At 38.6% G+C, this 21,405-nt stretch overlaps 1 protein-coding gene across 5 annotated transcripts in view; it reads left to right on the top strand.

Moving 5' to 3' along the window:
• Positions 1-21,405, top strand: part of Vmat (Vesicular monoamine transporter) — a 253,365-nt gene that overhangs the window by 91,221 nt on the left and 140,739 nt on the right. The window contains exon 1 of one of the 5 annotated variants that reach the window (XM_083143238.1): positions 3,004-3,127. The exons of the other annotated variants lie outside the window; for them this stretch is intronic. The gene's annotated coding sequence lies outside the window, so the exon portion shown is untranslated. Of the gene's footprint in view, positions 1-3,003; positions 3,128-21,405 lie in introns of those variants that run through there. 5 annotated transcript variants of the gene reach the window in all.

Raw genomic sequence — 21,405 nt, 5'->3', positions numbered from 1 at the left:
CACTACCACAGACAAATTACGGTTATACGTGTACTACTGGCTTCGAGTGTATACCCCTCGTTTTGCCTGTTTCAGCAAAGAAACTCTCAAATCCGTACACCATCTAGCGTCGTCCGTGCGAACTATTTGGTGCTCGAACGAAATTCTCTCCCTGCAGCTCTCTAGCTCAACCATTACCCAAATTATATTGTAATTGGCTGTAATAATTTCTATAAATAGCTTACCTCTGCGAAATAACCAAGCTCAGGAACATGTATTCTTACATAAAAATGTCTTTTGTCTTTTTGTATTAAAACTTATACAGCAATTGTATTGTTGTTTGTGTGGCTCAAAATAATTGTTAAGTTTGGTTAAGTCCAATTTATGCTCAGACAAGCTAATCGGGACTGGATCTAAAGCTTTAAGTGTAATCTGAATCACTGTGTAATTTTCTTCCACCAGGAATCGAACCAGGGTCCCTTTATTGCAAGGTGACAATCAGTATAATACAGACTACAAAAATAGAGCGAGTACAATCGAAAATGTTACGTTACATGAAGTATAAACTTGAAGGTAGTACTTATCCCAGATTTGATTCGTACAATAATCTAATAGACGAGCTCCGAATACACAGGCTTGACGATCGAAGGACAGTCCGCGACCTGCTGCTGCTCTGGAAAATACAGGGTGATTCAAAAGTTCCGATCCATTTTCAAGAAAAACAGATTTATTGATGGGAAAACTACACAAATCAATCCAATGCCTCCCTAGGATGTGGAATCAATGTAATTCAACATGACCTCCCCCCTGTCTAGGCACAATCCCCACCGCTCCACAGTCGATCGGAACACTCGTTGCAAAGTTTCTGGTGTAATGGTGCCCGCAGCAGCTCGATTTCGATTTTTCAATTCCGGGATACCCCCCTCCCCCTTATCTTCACCTGGTAAACCTTTGATTTGATGCAACCCCAGGCAAAGAAATCAAGAAGGGTCATATCAGGTGAGCCTCGTCCAATCCACCTGTGAGGAAAGACTGCATTCAAGTGCATGCACCTGGATATGGTAGGCATGTTTGTGAGGCTTAAAGCGTAGGATTCTCCATACGGATGCTTGGGATACACCAATCTCTCTGCTGAGTCTGCGTGTTGAGGCTTGAGGGCTACGTTCAATTGCGTCCTATATCCTGTGCACAGTTTCTGCCGATGTCGATGGTCTTCCTGAACGTCTTTCATCCAGTAGCAAATCCTGTTCTGAGAAATTTGTTCATCATGATCCTGATATTTGCCCTGGACGGAGCAGTTTTGTGAATTTTTTGCCAAAACATCGCCTGCACCTCAGCATAGGTTAGCCCTTTCATCCGTCCACACACTATGACTATTCTCTCTTCTTTAGTGAGCATGGTTTATAGTACATGTAAAAAGGAAAAATCCACTTCAGTATCATGAAAATGGATCGGGACTTTTGAATCACCCTGTATAGTACATACAATGGGAAACTTCGCTCTCCTCCTTGGATCTCACAATATGAATTAGGCGTTCCTAACAAGAAGACGCGACCCAATCATCAAACATTTTTTGTGAATAGAGCGCGAACAAACATTGTCAAAAAATCTCCGATCTGGGGAATGAGTGTCCTATGCCTTAGAAAAGCGTAACAAAAATATTGATTTATTCTGTATGCCATATATGCAATTTAAAAACGCTGTAATGAAAACACACTCAAATATCGCTCACTGAAGCATGTATAATAACATGTATCTTTGTTCCATTATGTAACATGAACTCTCTCATTTATGTAAATAAATAAATAAATTATCAGTACACCATCGGGGAGGCCCTGTTGCAATAATTGTAGGATGAGTCGAAACGTCACGTTAAATGTATCTGCTGTATCATGTTAATTTTGTTCATTTGCATAATATTATACGTATTCTAAACAGTTATAAGCAGCGTTAGATAACCATTTGGGTACAGTCTATTTCCATACTCGAGTGACTATATATATATATATATATATATATATATATATATATATATATATATATTCAAAAACAATGAACAATCCCAACACTCATTGTTGAGATTGGCTATCGTTTGTTCCAAAGTTATTACAAATATAGACGTTGGGCAAATTACGTCTTCGTGATGACATAAGGACGGTAGAAGGTGAATTGATCCATGAAACGAGTACGAAATCTACGCTCTAGTGTTGCACTATGCAGATAGAACTGAACACTGAAGTGACAACTGAACACACTTAATCGAGTACACAAATGTGCATTTCCTTAAGTCAGTTGCTTTTCTCTTTATAAGCAATAAACCCATTTGTAGTTTCTGGCTTCCGGTAAATTGAATATACTGACGGGTACTTAGCCTATTATACACAACAGGAAATATAAACTATTGCCCTATGTTTAAAATGGGCAATACGATTTTTTTGTTTCAGTATTTTACAATATAAACACAAAATGTAATACTAATATTACACTCTACAATGTAATTTGATGAAATTTAGTAAATCACTTTGAGTTTCATGTTGGTCGCGGACCAATCCTAAAAGCTTGTTACTTGTCCATGGTTCTGTAAGTTAGTTGCCGTCCAACCGTTTGACGCCGCTAGTAACTTTCACATTAACTTTTCCCTAGTAAGCATATTTACCTAGAGATTGTTCTTGTTCATGTGTTTAATATCTGCATATTGCGACACTGTCGTTTCAATATTTCACATTATAGTGATACATTAACCTCGCTGCCAGTACGTCATTGCGGACGACAAACTTTAACTCTCACCTCGGAGACAAACCTGGGTTAATTTCTTCCCTCCAAAATCTTTCATCCGAGTGCTTTCAAGACTCAGTCGATCAAGTTCAACACTGATAGAATGAACAATAATCGCAGCGATGCCATGTGGCAAAACTCGGGCTGGCTGCAATCGACATTCACGCCATCTATCGAACATCCGCCAATTAGTGGTGCCACCATTCTCCAGTCGAAAGGTCATAAAATATCAATGCTGCCTAGGTTTCCTCGCTTCGCCAACCTTATTCCATTGTGAAATTACTGTGTTGTTACTTCGGTTCATTTAGATGTATTAGCATATTCGACAGCGTGTTTTAAGTTAGTTCTGGATGTTTAGTAGCAGCAATGTTACGTAAGTAACAATTCATGCATCTTGGGAATATTTTATTTCACGTTTAAGAGTATTTACTCTTTCTTTCGAACCATGCTGTAGCCATAATATTTTGCAAATTGTGTTGCAATGGATCAGTGGCGTACGCAAGGGGGAGTTACGGGTTTAACCCCCCTCTTGAGCTTTTGAAATATTATGGAAAATGCTGTAGAAAAAAATTAAAAATGGCTAATTTATCACAGTCAAATATCTGCGACAGTAATAATAATAATAATTTGAATTATTATTCTCATGCAGCATGAAGAAAAACACAACATTCCAAACACAATCTAAGCGGCCGCAAAGTTCGATTTTGCAATTTTTTTTTGCAAAAAGTCGCGCAGTGACTCTCGCGAGAATTGTGAAAATTCCTTGCTTCGTCCTTATTGCAAACGTTCTTCCCGGTACTGATTTCACATCCCCTTGTGAACTCTCAAGTGATGCTGAGTCTACATCCACATCATTAAATAATGTTGAAGAAGTCCTTTGTGAATCACCTAGAAGTGATTAATGTGTTGGAATGTCTATAAACTTACTTTTCAACGAAAACATAGACTCAGTGGAATTTAGCAACATGTATTCTCGCGCTTCATCATCATCCTGGGTGAGTTCCATAGGTAAAGGTAATGTAAATTCCCCCGTGCATATAGCATCGTGCCATGAAGGCACACATAGTGGTGTGGTGGGCCCCAAAGATTCTCGATCTCGAACTATTTTGCAGGTGATTTGATCAGCACCATGCTCCGGCAGCCTTCATCCCCCAAGGTTGCTCTCAGGTACCCATTGCTATGAGGCTGGGTGCGGAGACAAGGCTGGATAAATTCCAACCAATTCCGGGAATCGAAACCGGATATCCCACGAAGTTGTCAGACTAGACCAGCGCGGCTCCTTGAATGAGTTTCATATTTCGATTATTTCAATAAATTTAATATATTTGCTTGTTTTTATGGATTTTCTTCACACTTAAAATGTCTCTTATCATATACAAATAACCGTTGACTAGACAATTATTTTGTAACAAAGAAACAAAAGAAATGTAATTTTGTTCTATTTCTTTCATAAATAGCAACTGCATTAATAGTAATTATTAGTAGTAATTAAAGTAATTAATTAATTATAAGAATTATTAATTAATTTATTATTATTATTATTATTATTAATAAAGTATAATAAAACAATGGTAATGTGAATTTGTAGAAAGTTTTCGAAATAACACCGCCCTTGATGAAATCCTGCGTACGCTACTGCAATGGATGATATTCAGTGAACAACTTCCCCCACCATTGTGCGTGTGATCTTTGCCGAAGTGAATTCAAGTTATGATTATCATGATCGTAAGAGGTATGTGTACATATAAAATATCGCAAAATTCTTGCTGTAAGAAGGCTTCTCACATACGAATATGTTTGCCCGACTTCATGCAGTTACTTCCCAAAGTGTACTGCGTCATGTCAAGTTGAATATTACGAAACGTTTATGTGAAAACTTGTGGCGAGGCATAGAACTTATTATAATTTTATGTGCCTGAGTGGAGAGGCTACTGGAAACTTATTAATTATATATAGACAATGTGTTATTTGTGTTGAGCGACAGGTTAATACGTGCTACCGTACTGCATAGGGTATATAAACTCACTGTAAACCAAATATAGGGCACAATCGTTCACAAGAGAACATTTTTCTGAGAAATGTTAGAAAATAATGTGAATTTGAAACCTTTTCTGTTCAAAACCAATGAGTTTTCATATGAATTCTCGAGGACAATTTTTTTCCAAACTTGTAATGATCAATAACGTTAACATACTTCTCCAAGAAACCAATATTTCTCAAAATATCTCATATCGATGTGATTTTCTATTTCTCCAAATTAAATCTGTATTTTCTTAATGCAAATTCTGTGATGCTAAATTTCCAAAATTCCTCCCGGAGGTAAGACAAAGAGGACGTTGTTTAGTTCTTAAACACGCAAATAATATTGGAAATAAGTTTTGTTTTAATTAAACTATGTAGGTATATTAAGGCTCATGGTTCAACAGTCTTTTGTGCAAACCTGATATTTTTCTAGCGCCCTATTTTGCCGCCCTACTCAGGGTACCCGAGGATTCAAACCACAATCCTGCCTAGGGCGCCAAAATGTCAAGCTACGGTGCTGTGTGTGTGTGTGCACACACGTCTATTTGGATGGAGATTTCCCGAATATGTCCAGATTTCACCCAGTCTGAAAATGTGGTAGTCTTACGGTTATTAAGCATGTTCAAACACTTGCTCAATGATCAACCTACGAATGTATCAAGCGTTTGCAACGTTCTGCGCCTCGAAACTTAATTGCCTTCGGTCGAAATCAGCCTCGCTTTTGTCGCGTTCCCGCCGAAGCTTTATGACGCATTGGAGTCCCGTCAAAAATGGCCGCAGGTGATGGCGAATTACGCTGTTAAAATGTTCGTTCAGTCCAACTTCCGCCTCTGGTTAGCGAGCAAATCGATATCACTTAGAGCTGGCTGTTGTCACTTGGCTTTAATCAACGTTCAACTTCGAGCTCTGTTCGCATAATGAGATTAATGGATCCTTCTGTATTTCTGTAAATTCATTTCCAGGCAAAACCGTGCGTGCACGTGGACAGCTGCGCGCAAAATGGGTTCAGCCAGGCTGGTGGCAAAGGCCGTTTATTTTTAGTACTTTACCGACAAATAGCTGCGTGGGGGAGGGGCGCAAGAAGCCGCCGAACTGGCAAAAAAAAAAAAAAAAGACAAATGTTGGGAGAGAGTAAATAACGCGGCGCCCGTGAGAGTAATTGGCGCCCTATTAAATTACTATATTTGTCTCTTTTTCAAGAACGACACTGTTCAAGCAGTCCCCATACTCCTAGATTACTACAGGGTGTCCCACGAACGGCGCAACTGGGAATTAAGAGTGGCGTTACTTAGTAACCGAAACCTACATACATAAGTCATACACCAAATGTTAGCCCTGTCCAAGTAGATATTTTTAAACATAGAAACAACAAACGGGGTGCAGTGTTGCCAAATGTAAGTGAAAGTATAAATTTATTTTTCCACAAAGCATGGAAAATTGCATGTCAAACATTCGTACGATAATTTGGACGTCAATTTCCACCTTGGGTAGGTGGACTATTTTGCCATCTATAGTTCAGAGAAGAAAACCGATCGTTTTCGCGTATAGCCAATCCTGAAATGCCTCGTAAAGGCGTACCGGTCCAAATGGGTGTTTTAAAAAAATTATGAGGTACAGTGGCAACACTGTTGATGTTTGAAGGCAACATTTTCATTTTCTTTTTTTCCTGTTTCCAGTATTTCCATGTCATACACCATCACTAAATTTTCATTTTCTTTTTTTCCTGTTTCCAGTATTTCCATGTCATAGACCATCACTAAACACACCTTTTGTTGCCTTCAAACATCAACAGTGTTGCCACTGTACCTCATAATTTTTTTAAAACACCCATTTGGACCGGTACGCCTTTACGAGGCATTTCAGGATTGGCTATACGCGAAAACGATCGGTTTTCTTCTCTGAACTATAGATGGCAAAATAGTCCACCTACCCAAGGTGGAAATTGACGTCCAAATTATCGTACGAATGTTTGACATGCAATTTTCCATGCTTTGTGGAAAAATAAATTTATACTTTCACTTACATTTGGCAACACTGCACCCCGTTTGTTGTTTCTATGTTTAAAAATATCTACTTGGACAGGGCTAACATTTGGTGTATGACTTATGTATGTACACGTTTCGGTTACAAAGTAACGCCACTCTTAATTCCCAGTTGCGCCGTTCGTGGGACACCCTGTATATTAATAATAATAACCCGTAGCTCGACAGCCCTTGAAGGGCCTAGACCAATCTCCCGACTGCCAGTCTCCCTCCCACAATCCTAACTAGAGATATGTGGAGATCTTAACCGGTAATGGGGTTACGTGGGGTCAGCACGTCGAACCTTCAGTCGTTATAGGAGATATCAGAGACCGGGTTACGCTACTCACTCGTAGCTCCCCAATTTCCTCACTATGGTGGGTTGCCACCGATCCTATACACAGGCCGAGAAACCAGAGACAACCCAGGCGGACTTTAACCCATGCCGTCCCGCAGTGAGTCCAAAGCACAGCGCCTTAGACTGCACGGCCACGGATGAGGACCCTAGATTATATTACAAAGTACATATTACTCCTAGATACATGTGACACACTTATTTATTATAGCACCTGCATCTATTTATTTTAATTATGATACTTGAGAACTTTACATTACGTTACAGTACATCATTTGCCCCTTGTGTTGTCATTCGTGCACCTACACACAGAAAACTAAATGCATCCATCATATCGATTGATGCACCAGAATGCATCGATTGATGCACTAAAGTGTGTTTTATGGCTTCTTCAAAGAATCAGATTCACATTTGATTCATTTGGGTGCAATTTTATATGTCATGAAAGAAACACTAAAATGCATCATTTGATTCAAGTGAGGATTTCTATCAATGCTCTTCAATGCATCAGTTGATGCGTTTTGATGCACCAGAACGCATATTTTATGATGCACTTAAATGTTTCGTTGAGCTACATACACTCTGTAGCTCAGACCAAACGTTTAAATGCATCATCCAAAAAGATGCAGGAAGGGACATACAAAAATGCACCCAAATGCATCAAATGTGAATCTGATTCTTTGAAGAAGCCATAAAACACACTTTAGTGCATCAATCGATATGATGCATTTACGTTCTGAGAGTACTGTCGGATTAAGAATTATAGATACTAGAGTTTGGACTCCAATTAAAAATTGACCAGTAGCCTTACATAGAAACGAGTTACATCAAAATTTAGCTTATTCAATTCTGCGTTAATCTATTCTAACCAATTCTTTTTTCGAGTATGCCTTATTTTTTTTTATCGTCGTGAGGACCGGTTTTTCGGAGTTTTGCAAACAATCGGTCTTTTTGAAATTCTATAAATCAAAAACGTGTTGTCCGATAGTGATGAAATGTTAGTTACAGCCAGAAAGGTTTTAAACACAACTCTTAATTTTCAGATTTTTAAAATTTGTGAAAAAGCCGTCCTTTTTAATTTTGCGAAACAACTTTTTCTTGGTATTGGATAGTCCTACAAATATGATCTTCCGCTTGTTTTGAAGTTCCTTGTATCTGTTTTTAAAATCCATTATCATTGTCAACTCACATTGCGAAACCGATTTTATGCAGCTTCTTATTCAGGGGAGTAAAGATGTACGTGAAACGTGGCAACACGACTCACAACGATGTCCGTTGAACCGTGGAAATTACGGGCTGACATCATAAGTCGCTGAGAATACTAAGAAAACGTTGTTTCGCAAAAATAATGATAAAGATTTTTTTGACAAATTTTACAAAATTGCAAAATAAGATTTGTGTTTAAAACTTTTCTGACTGCACCATAGTAAAATTTCATCAGGATCGGTCAGCCCATTTTTGACTTACAGAATTCCAAAAAGAGTGATCCTCTGCAAGACTCCTAAAAACCAGTCCTTTTTTTGTTCTCACGACCAGTGTTGCCACATGAAGGGAAATTTCCCTTTTGCAGGGAAATTCGGACCGAAATTTTAGCCAAAAGGGAAAAGGGAATTTCGATGAAAAATACCACAATTTCAGGGAAATTTTAAATTCATCTTACTACATTACTACAGTTTATGTTAATTTCGAATTTCATATCCACATTTTTTGTTATTTATTTTTCTGTTCCTACTTGTTTCTGCTCCTTTAAGTTTATTATACGTTGTTTTTATGCATCTTTGGATAAATAGTAGCGATGAGGATTAACGATTAAATAAATTCCTGACGAGGATTCAAACCTGGGACATCTGATCAGGAAGTGATGAAACTGAAATGTGAACATTTTTAAAGATATTTTTTATTCTAACGAATAATTCCACCACCACCACTAATCAAGCTCCTGCTACTACTACTACTAATTATTATTATTATTATATAATTTGCTTGGGTGAAGGGAAAAATTGGTCCGAAAAGGGAAATTTTGCCCCTTGGAAAGGTAAATTGTGCCCTTATATTGTGGCAACACTGCTCACGACACGATTACAGCATACTCGAAAGGAGAATTGGTTAGAAAAGATTAACGCAGAATTGAATAAGCTAAATTTTGATGTAACTCGTTCTTTTGTACGTCTACTGGTTAATTTTTAATTGTAGTCTAAACTACGTCACTAGCCGTTCGTCAGCACTGTAACGATGTCCGCCATGGCTCGAAATGAAAAATTTAACGAATCGTAACACTTCACTTTCGTTATCATAATGTTGTCTCTCTTGACTAGAGATTTTCAAACGACTACTGAAATGACGTGATGTATTAAAATTAATAATAGTTAATATTAAAATATTTACATCAACATAAAATAATGCAAAATTACATTGGACAAGAAGCGTCTGGAATTCATTCTTTTTAAAATTTAAACTGACTGAAATCGTGAATGGTAGTCATGTCATCTTGGCCAAAAAAGGCGGGGAAAAATTGAATTAAATGTATATATCCTCAATACTCCTTGTTAATAGTGTTAATAAAAAAATCAATTTGTGCTAGTGAAAGATATTTCAATTGTTAATTTGTGTGTGATCACACTCTGTAGGAAGGCCAAGACGAAGATGGAGGGACAACGTTGAGATGGACCTAAGGGAAATCGGTAGGGATGGAAAAGAGTATATAGAACTTGCTCAAGATAGGGAAAGATGGAAGGCCTGTGTTGCTGCAGCCATGAACCTTCGGGTTTAAGAAGGCTAGGGAGTTAGTTAGTTAGTTAGTGTGTGATCAAGGATTGGATTTTTTGTTTGACTTTAAATTTACTGTTGGGTTAATCGGGGCAAAGAAGAGAGGGCAGTAGAAAAAGGGGATATTGAAGAAAATAGGAACTACTGCAGATGGTGTGTTGGTTGCAGTTCAGCGCCGTGAGAGACTGCTAAACCCTCTCGTGACAACACATCTCCATGTATAGAGGAAGCTTATATGAATGCTATAATATTATGTACTATTAAGGAGTATTAACATTTAGTTCACAATGAAAGGAAAGGTTTGTGGAATATCTAAAAAAAAAAAAAAAAAACGAACCAGAACTGTCCGTTGCAAATACGACGAGATGGAACGGCAAGGTTCCAGATATTCACGATCTGTAATGCCGTTCCCGTACATTTCGAGACCTGATGTCCGCTCACATTAGCCATGGTGCAACAACTGACATGCGAAAACCGCTCCTTCGAAAATCTGGCTCCTTGAGTCATTTTTGGTACATTTACGGTTTAGCTTAGCTCTTTTATGCGGATAAGGTTTGGCAACACTTGAAAGCTGAATGTTTTCGAGAGTTCCTCGTTTATTTAGGAGATAGAATAAAGTAGTGGTTCTCAACTTTTGTGAAACCGCGGTCCGGTAAATTCTTTTTTAAAAGCCGATGCCCCAGTTCAAACTAAAATACCTTACTATTTTCTTTTAACTTTGCACATTAAATTAGGCTAATATATACCCTTAAAATCAAATAAATAAATAAATAAACAAATCATGGCATAACTATAAAGAGTAATACTGTAGTTTGATTATATCTAGGCTTGTTGACAAATAAACAAGTAGAGCAAGACAGAGCAAAGAACACCATGTCAATAAGTATTGTCAGTCACATTGGAGCCGATGTACTCATGTTACAAAAGCATGGCCATGTCTCATCTTCCAACGACTCGAAAAAAAATGATTTTATTTTTCAGCCGAATTCGCCAGAAGTCTAGCGTCGTTTGAGTTTGTTAATGAAACTAATAATAATTTCAGTATCTTTTCTTCCAGTGAAACTAAAACATTCTGGATGTACTCTATAATTGTAACTTAAGTATTTTTACAGTCTTTGTACCTGAATTTTGGAGATTTTTTTAATGATAGTTCGAAAAATATCAGCTGCCATGTTTATGTACAGTTCAATGATATTGACACTATTTATGGTTTAACATGATTAATAATAATAATATTTACATAATAATAATCCTTTGCTTTATGCTTTACCATTTAATCCAAATAATAACTGGTTCCACAGTTTTCAAAATTCAAAAAATTAAGTTTTAAGTGAATGGCCAAACAACAAACTTTATCACTAAAATTGCTCTCTCACTTTTAAAGCTTTTTCTTGAGGTATCTAAAATGTAATAACAAAATATAATAACTGTGTATTTCAATACACACTGCATGAAACGTAAAAAGTAAATAATAATTAATAAATAAAAACTGTTGTTCTGAATATTCACACTTCTGATGGATAGAGTAGAAATGTCTCATCAAGAATATAAGGACAGCAATAATAATAATAATAATACGTTTGGAATAAATTAGTTTATTATTATGAAATTCTAATTATTACTATTATTATTTAATTATTATTATTTCTATTATTCAAATTTCTTGCGACGCCCATGCGAACAATTATGAGTGAAACCACCCCGAAAAATTTTCCTGCCTGCGGCCATGGGTAGAATCTTGTCTAAACGTGTCAGAATCTGCTCCTAGATTTTGTTGAGGAAAGTGGTTTCTTAGCACAGGAAGCGCCGTGGCTCTCGTTGAGCCAGGTGAACGAAGGTCAGGGGAAGAGGTACAAAAGGTAGGAATCTAGGAGCAGCCATCGCCGAGAGAAGGAACATCGCTAAGAGAGCTACTCGTACCGAACGGGGTAAGTCATCACATTTTCCATAACCACTGCCGCCATTCTCAGACAGAAGTGTTGGGTTTTAAAACATCAATCATGTAATTTAATTATTAGTTTAGTACCTCACGTCTTGCCCTTTTAGGGCCATCGCAGCTAGCGAGCCTTGTGCTTTTAGGGTGAATTAAAACCATAATGGTTCGATCTCAAGTTCCACAGGATGGAACGCTACGCTGAAGTATCGGAATATTATATAAATTATAATTCCTCTCTTACCATCAGGTCTCCCAACAAGAATCCTGTAAACTCTTCATTATTCCTTTCTCATTCGTGCCCACCTAAGTCTTCCTGATTTAATCATCAATCTAATAATATTTGGAAATGAATATAAATTATGTACTTCTAAATTATGTAACCTTCTCCATTCACTTGTTTCTTCATCCCTTTTAGGCTGAAATATTTTCCTAAAGATCTTTTTTTCAAATACTCTCAATTTATCTTCATTTTTCAATGCAAGGGGTCACGTTTTCGCATCCACAGGAAAAATTACTGTTTTGTATATTTTAACTTTTAGTTTGTTAGATATTAAACGAGAAGGCAGAGAAAAATAACACGCATTTTCCGAATTAAGCCTTCTTTTCATTTCCTCTTTAATATCATTTTCATTTGTTAGTATTACTCCTAAGTACTTGAATTTGGAAACTGGTTCAAACTAGTAATTATTACTTGGTTTCGGCCTGTAATTTTCTCTTTGCTAACTTCCTTAGCTGCATTGAAAAATATTTTAGCATCTGTATCGTAACAGTGTGGTCAAACGCGATCGCTCAATGTACTTAATTGGAAACGACTGGGCTGCGATCGCGAACAAGGTAAAAACAAAACTTTAATATCCACACTTCACGCTACAATTTTTATCTTCTTGTGTCGTACTCCCTGCACCGTACTGCGAGAGTTTACGGGCAGCAGGCACAAGAAGCACGAGACAAAAAGGGGACCCTGAAATAAAGAAACTTATGAATTACGCACACTTACGTCGTAGTTTCGAAGGGTTCGTCAGTGGATAGCAATACTTGCCTTCTCCGCTGTATTCTAGGTTTAATACTTGCGTTGTCCCGATGTAATATCCTTTCTCCTTTTCCAACGTTGCTAAACGTATAATCTAACAATTGTCTTTTAACGTTAACTTCAATTTCGGGCTTTCGACCAATCTTTTTTTTTGTAAATCTAGTTGTTTAGAGCATGCAACCAATATAATTAAAAGATCTCCACGATTCAATTCAACATATATATATATATATATTCAAGGTTCCAAAATAGTACACTTTACAAGTACACACAATCCCCCAAAAGACTAGAGTTGGGAGCAATTTTAACAAGCAATGTGATATTAACAACAACCCACGCGACCTGCGCGCTATTTCAATCTTCTCACATAAATTTTCATTTTTAATGTTAACAAATCACGAGCATGCACATAAAATGCAGATTAATCACAACCTTGTTCTTGGCTGGGCGAGACACTAGAATAATTGGCGAGCCCAAATTTGTATCTATAAATTACCATAAAAAAGTACAGTTTATAAAAGAAGCACCCCACTATTATTATTTAGATCAAGGAATGCCTCTCTTTTATTCTTAATCAAATGCCTCTCTTTTATGCTTAATCAATGCCTCTCTTTTATGCTTAATCAAATGCCTCTCTTTTATGCTTAATCAAATGCCTCTCTTTTATGCTTAATCAAATGCCTCTCTTTTATGCTTAATCAAATGCCTCTCTTTTATTCTTAATCATTATTTGTTATCGCATCGGTAGTGCTACCAAAAGGCGGACAGGTGGGTTATTAAACTACTAGATAGTAAATTGGAACAAGACGGCAAGAATCGCGATTTTCTACTGGTTTGACTATCATGTGCGCACGTGCGTGCATTTAACTTCACTGACACAACCTTTGGGCGATCAAAAATGATATGCTTCACTATCAATCTTTATACGCTGCCTGTGCGTGAATAAACTTTATTAAATAGTTCAATTATGCGGCTAATCACGTTTTGCGTAAGATTCTTTGAGAGTATCAGATTATAAAACGCGTCAGCAACATATAGTACAAGTTCACGCGTGCCTACACACGCCTTCTTTCCTTGACTCCTTTTTCCTTTGTTTAACGCGCACTCACCAATATATGCATTGGTTTCAAACACTTATCAGAAAGTTCACCGAGAGAAACAAAAAAAAAGGCAAAAAGGGGGGGGGGGAAACTGAAGAGAAACCAGTGTTCGTTTTTATAGAATTCGTTACTCAAGGTTCCATAAAAGTCAAAGCAAATTATCAATCGTTAGCAGCGAACGGCAAGATCGCAAGATGTAATCACCATTCCCATATCACGGTCAAAGAGATTGTTTTTGTACATACCTCCACTAACGTTCAATACACACCAAGACCCACGCCATCCTTCCACTATACTCGTTCAACAGGCTTCTATGTGTTAACGGTTGGAATGGCAGGCTTCACTTCAGAAAACTGTGGTGGAGTAGTATCTCTTGCCGACGAAGGATTAGACGTCGTGCCCAAGGACAGGCACCTGCCGTTCGGAGCGGGAGTAGGAAGTAGCTGCGAGAGGCAAATCGCACACGCCGACTCACTCGAGCAGCATATTTTACAAGCAGGCCAGTGCGGCCGAAATCGCCGCTAGAGGCAGCACCAGAAGTCATCGTGAGGTAAAACGACCTCCGATGGCTAAAAAAAAGGGGAACGTCGCTTTTTCTTCACTTTTTTTGAATGTGTAATGTTTGTAAAGCAAAAATAATGCAAACGTTACAAATACCCCCCACTAGAAAAGAGTAAGGAAAACCCACTGATATAGAGAAGGCAATGCAAATTACCAAGAAAAATGTTAGCAGGCAAGTATATACCCATTATTGTCCAACAATATAAGAAATGGTAAAGCAAATAACACTAGTAAAAAAAAAATCCCCAAAAATTAACAAAACACACAATAAGCACACTAAATCGTAATCACCAATCAGAGTTCAACTCTGATAATTTTTCATAATTAACACATAAAGTTCAAAATTTTGAAAACCAATTCTGTTGTCGATCCTCCAATTTGCAGAACATCGTGCACACCTCCCGGTCGAAACACCTCGATGTCTGACAAAATTCAACTCTCTCCTGACTGAAACATATCTGCTACGTTGTCATTCCTATGCATGCATGAAAAGGCTACGCCGAATTGTAAAGAGAGTTGTAACACTGAACCATTTCCCAAAAGAGCACCAGTAGTATCTCACGTCCTCGTAGGAGTAAAAACATAGAAAAGAAAAAAAACCAGGAATCAAAAACTAGAAAAGAAAGAAGGAAGAAATAAGAAATAGGAAAGAAGAGGAGGGAAATTACTACAACGGGGAAAAGGAAGGTAGCACTATTACAAAGATGCAAATGGCAGGTATAACCATAGGAATACACAACATATACATAGTCAAAATTCAAGAGAGCATAATGAGCAATATTAACTAACACCTTTACAAAGAATGAATAAAATCATTCATAAATACACAAAAAGCCTTAATTTTAAGAATAATACCTGAGTGCATAACAATACACGATATATATATATACAGAAGCTATCTAAGAAAAGAGCTAGGATATACATCGGATGTACCAAGCACCACCACTTAAAAATATCAAAGCCCGTTATGAACAAGGGACGGGGGAAGATTGAAGCGTAACAGCAACATCTGAATCCGCTAAATCGACCGATTGAGGAACAACCTCCTCGTCACGAATAACATATGGTTTGACATGGGAGACATGAACCTTACGGACGATTTGCTGAGTGTCAGGGTCAACCAGCATGGCGGTAACGGGACCCAGCATTTTAAACACCTGGGCCGGACCCAACCAACGCTCTTGAAGCTTCGAAGATATGTGAAGCAATGCATTGCTATGTGGAAAGGTACGGTAAAGTACCATATCACCTGGTTTCAAAGAAACCTGGGATCTGGAAGGATCATATTTAAGTTGGCGAGAACGCCAAGACTTTAATAGATGTTGGTAAGCCTCTCCCCAGCGCTGTGCCCGCTCCGGCGAAGGAGGAGCTGCCAATTCGGAATCAGTTTGTAACTCCCAAAAAAAATTCATCGGGCCGTCTATATCGCGACCCAAAATAATTTTAGATGGAGATGTATGAGTGCTATCATGCTGGGCGATATTGAAGGCAAAAGCTATGCTTTCCAGATGAGTGTCCCATTTGGAGTGATCCTTAGAATGGTAACAAATCAATGAAGCCTTAAGGTTCCGTATAAATCTCTCCGCTAAGGAAGGATTGGGGTAATACGCACTAGTATAAATATGACGAATATTTGACTCGAATAGAAAATTATTAAAGAGGTTGGAACGAAAATAAGAGGCATTATCCGAGACCAACTCACATGGAGCACCAAACAACAAAAACAAGGTGCGTAGCTTGTCAATTATATGATGGGATGTAGCCGACCTGAGCGGAAACAGGGACACCCACTTGGAAAAAGCATCCACCACCACCAAAATGTACACATTACCCTTAGTGGAACGAACAAGAGGACCAACCAAATCGATATATAATCGACGCCAAGGGTGTCGTATAACCTCAGAAGATAAAAGGCCAGGAGGTTTACGGACAGCTAGTTTGGCCCTCTGACAAATGTCACATGAACGGACATATTTGCGGATATCAGAGAAATAAGTAGGCCACCAGAAAAGCGTCGCAATTTTCTTGATGGTTTTATTGACGCCTAAATGCGCACCACCAACAGGAGTGTCATGATAATAACGACATAATAAATGTCGAAGCACGTGAGGAACAACAACTAAAGAAGAAGTAGAACGAGGCGGCTGCCAAATCAACAGATCCTGATGCAAATGATAATGCTTAACCTGTTGATTATCCTTCAACTGCGTAATAATAAGAGACAAATCTGGATCCTGGCTTTGCAGAACCGCAATATCTGATTTATTGAAGGGAATGATATTGAATTTGGGAGCCGCGCACGCCAAACTGGTACAAGGCGGAGATGTTACCATAAAATCATCAGAAGAATGCATGCGTGAAAGACAGTCGGCCACCGGATTTTTAGCAGAAGAAATGTGTTCTACATGGTAAGAGAAACGAGACAAATACAAAAGCCATCGACCAAACTTACCAAATTGTTCAGGGTGTTTTAACAACCAAGACAGAGCCTGATTATCTGTTTGTAGAACAAAGTGTTTAGAAGTTAAATATGTTTCAAATTTCTTGAAGCCAAACACCACAGCACAACACTCCGCTTCATATATAGATTGTTTACGTTCCAAAGTCGTACGCTTTCGCGATGCGAATGCAATGGGACGCAAGGAGCCATCCACTTCACGTTGGTTTAAGGTAGCACCCAGTGCCAAACTGGAAGCATCCGTTTGAAGAACAAACTCCTTTGTAAAATCGGGCAAAGCCAGAACCGTATGTTCAATAAATGCAGCTTTCAAATTGTCAAACCGAGTTTGATCCTCGGCAGTCCACACAAAGGTAGTGTCTTTCTTCCGCTTATCTGTCAGAAAGGACGTACGATCAGCGAATTGGGGAAGAAACCGGGAATAATACGAGAGTAATCCCATGACCTGAGAAACACCCTTCTGGCTTTTAGGGGCCGGAATATCCTGGATGGCTGAAATCCGATCCGGATCCATAACCATCTGGCCCTTACGAACAATATAACCGAGGTACTTAATTTCTGACGCCATCCAAATAGATTTATCCGGGTTAACAGTAAGACCAGCCGATCGCAAGACCTGAAGGACCTCTCTAAGATGTTCCATATGGGACGATTCATCAGGTGAGTATATCAATAAATCATCTGCATAGGTCAAAAGGAACTTGTATTTAAACTTCCCCAACACCTCATCAAGAACTCTTGACAATATCTGAGTTCCAAGATTGATGCCGAACGGAACGCGAGTATATCGATACTGGCCAAAGGAAGTGACAAATGCTGTCAAGTCTTTACTTCTCTCATCTAACCGTATCTGATGGAACGACTGGCAGAGATCCAAACAAGAGAATACCGCCGCTGATTGGAGATGTTGAAACAATAAGTCTATGCGCGGTTGTGGAAATTGATCATACGCTATCAGGCGGTTAAGGTTCTTGTATGAGCATACTAGACGGTGAGTACCGTTCTTTTTGGGAACCAGAAAGGCGGGGCTGGAGTAAGATGATCGGCAGGGCTCTATGATGTGCTGAGCCTGCAACTCTTCAATCTGTTTCCTCATTATATCAGTTTGAACAGGATTAAGTTGGAAGGGTTTTGATCGAAAGGGGATATCTGAAATTACAGGTATCGAAACCGGATCCAAAGTGCAGGTACCAACCTTTTCCGTAACCACATCCTGAAATTGAAGTAACAATGATTGTAAGGATTGGTTATCTAAGTGAACAGGAAGAGGATCGGTAATGACGGACACATGTGAAGTTTCCGGCGAACTCGAGGAGGAACCCGAAAGGGCCTCGGGGATAGGTATCTGAGTAAGTTCAGAGAAAGCAATAGGTACACCCTCATGATGAAAAGGAAAGGATAAAAGTTGCGTCTCAAAAGAAATGTTCGCCTTGGTATGGACCAAAAAATCCGTGCCCAAAATTACTGAAAAGGGGAGAGCATCCGACACCCAAAAGCGCCATTGCCAAGTAAGTCGGTCGAGTCGCAAAGGTAGATAACAAAAGGAGGATAAGGAAAACGAATGATTAGTAACATCTCTCAATTCGATGGATTGGTCAGAAAAAATGGGAAAAGAACCTTTAAGGGTATTGAGCAAGGAAGAAGAAATTATAGATACCGATGCAGCGGTATCCAGTAACGCCAAAACAGGCTGTTGATTAAGGAGCACCCGCATTGTGGGTGTTGAGTGACCTTCAAACAAAAATGGATATTCGGCGTGTAACGAAACAGGAGGTGTATCCACCTGCATTGTGCTAGAAGGCGAATGTAAATTGGAACCGGCATCTGGCTGCGTTGAAGACGCTACTGCGGGCATACATGATTGAACTGAAGGAGGATCATTGGACGAAGTATCGCAATCCGCGGAATCGTCCGCCAAAGGCAATTGAGCCGGAATGGCCGCAATGTCAGGTTGTCGCTGGAGATTCCATTTCAATTCCGACTGCCAGATATTTTGTGCCAAAAGGAGTAAATCCCCAACAGTTTGAGGACAAGACTGCCCCAAAAGTAACGCACGAGCTGGAAAATTGATACCCTCAATGATCGTGCTTATCAACTGAGCTTCAGACCATTCCACCGGGAGGGTTTGACAAGCATCAAAGATATCGCGAACGAAGGAATATAAACTTTCTCCGGGTTGCTGCACCCGATGTAAAACCTCGTTCTGGAAGGGCAACAATAAGGAATATGGAACCAATCGATTCCAAACCATTAACTTAAATAAATGCCAGGGCAACTTCTGTAAGAGACCTTCCATCCAAATCTCCGTAAGGGGGGGTAAGGTATACTGTAGGGCCCATAACAAAACAGACTCAACATCAAGCAATTCCAAATTAACAATCTTATGGAGTCTAAACATAAAGTTAAACAAAAGATGGATATCCCGTCCATGTAACAAAGGCAAATCCGTAAAAAGGAATTTGAAGGTATTAAAACGTACAAAGTCACGCACGGGAGTATGTTGTTGGGGTAACAATAAGCTACTAACAAAATCCAAAGTTGATGGTGAGGGTGGAGGTAAAGGAGACGGAGCATAGGGAGGCGGAATATCAAAAGTCATCTCGCTATCCCAGAAAAAAAAACTAGTGAAATATGTAAACACACACAAGTAGAACCCCCAAAATATCTGTAAAAAGGAAGAATATTGAAAAAAAAACCGTAACAATGGAAGATCCAAAGAAAAAAAAATGGGGGGGGGCAACTGGAGGGAGGGAAAAAAATTTACGTTACAATTGTAACGAAAAGGTACAATGTTGGCTGCTTAGGTCGGGAAAAAAAGGCAGTGCTAATTTTGAACTGCACCCAGTTACAAATTACACAAAAAATAGTGTAGTAAAACAATATATATATAGAAAAAAGGGAGACCTGAAAAGAAAAAAATCAATTACCCAAAAAGTGGGAGGGTCAAAAACAATCGGGAGGGGAAAAAAATTGTCAGGTTATATAATAACAACAGTAATGATGCCGCAATGAATCAAAGAAACCATGCTCTGCTACCAAATTTGTATCGTAACAGTGTGGTCAAACGCGATCGCTCAATGTACTTAATTGGAAACGACTGGGCTGCGATCGCGAACAAGGTAAAAACAAAACTTTAATATCCACACTTCACGCTACAATTTTTATCTTCTTGTGTCGTACTCCCTGCACCGTACTGCGAGAGTTTACGGGCAGCAGGCACAAGAAGCACGAGACAAAAAGGGGACCCTGAAATAAAGAAACTTATGAATTACGCACACTTACGTCGTAGTTTCGAAGGGTTCGTCAGTGGATAGCAATACTTGCCTTCTCCGCTGTATTCTAGGTTTAATACTTGCGTTGTCCCGATGTAATATCCTTTCTCCTTTTCCAACGTTGCTAAACGTATAATCTAACAATTGTCTTTTAACGTTAACTTCAATTTCGGGCTTTCGACCAATCTTTTTTTTTGTAAATCTAGTTGTTTAGAGCATGCAACCAATATAATTAAAAGATCTCCACGATTCAATTCAACATATATATATATATATATTCAAGGTTCCAAAATAGTACACTTTACAAGTACACACAATCCCCCAAAAGACTAGAGTTGGGAGCAATTTTAACAAGCAATGTGATATTAACAACAACCCACGCGACCTGCGCGCTATTTCAATCTTCTCACATAAATTTTCATTTTTAATGTTAACAAATCACGAGCATGCACATAAAATGCAGATTAATCACAACCTTGTTCTTGGCTGGGCGAGACACTAGAATAATTGGCGAGCCCAAATTTGTATCTATAAATTACCATAAAAAAGTACAGTTTATAAAAGAAGCACCCCACCATTATTATTTAGATCAAGGAATGCCTCTCTTTTATTCTTAATCAAATGCCTCTCTTTTATGCTTAATCAATGCCTCTCTTTTATGCTTAATCAAATGCCTCTCTTTTATGCTTAATCAAATGCCTCTCTTTTATGCTTAATCAAATGCCTCTCTTTTATGCTTAATCAAATGCCTCTCTTTTATTCTTAATCATTATTTGTTATCGCATCGGTAGTGCTACCAAAAGGCGGACAGGTGGGTTATTAAACTACTAGATAGTAAATTGGAACAAGACGGCAAGAATCGCGATTTTCTACTGGTTTGACTATCATGTGCGCACGTGCGTGCATTTAACTTCACTGACACAACCTTTGGGCGATCAAAAATGACATGCTTCACTATCAATCTTTATACGCTGCCTGTGCGTGAATAAACTTTATTAAATAGTTCAATTATGCGGCTAATCACGTTTTGCGTAAGATTCTTTGAGAGTATCAGATTATAAAACGCGTCAGCAACATATAGTACAAGTTCACGCGTGCCTACACACGCCTTCTTTCCTTGACTCCTTTTT

Source organism: Lepisma saccharinum, chromosome 21 (genome assembly GCF_977018435.1).
Source record: "Lepisma saccharinum chromosome 21, izLepSacc3.1, whole genome shotgun sequence".
NCBI lineage: Eukaryota > Metazoa > Arthropoda > Insecta > Zygentoma > Lepismatidae > Lepisma > Lepisma saccharinum.
The sequence above is the reverse complement of the archived record's forward strand: the minus strand, read 5'-3'. Positions and strand labels throughout refer to the sequence as shown.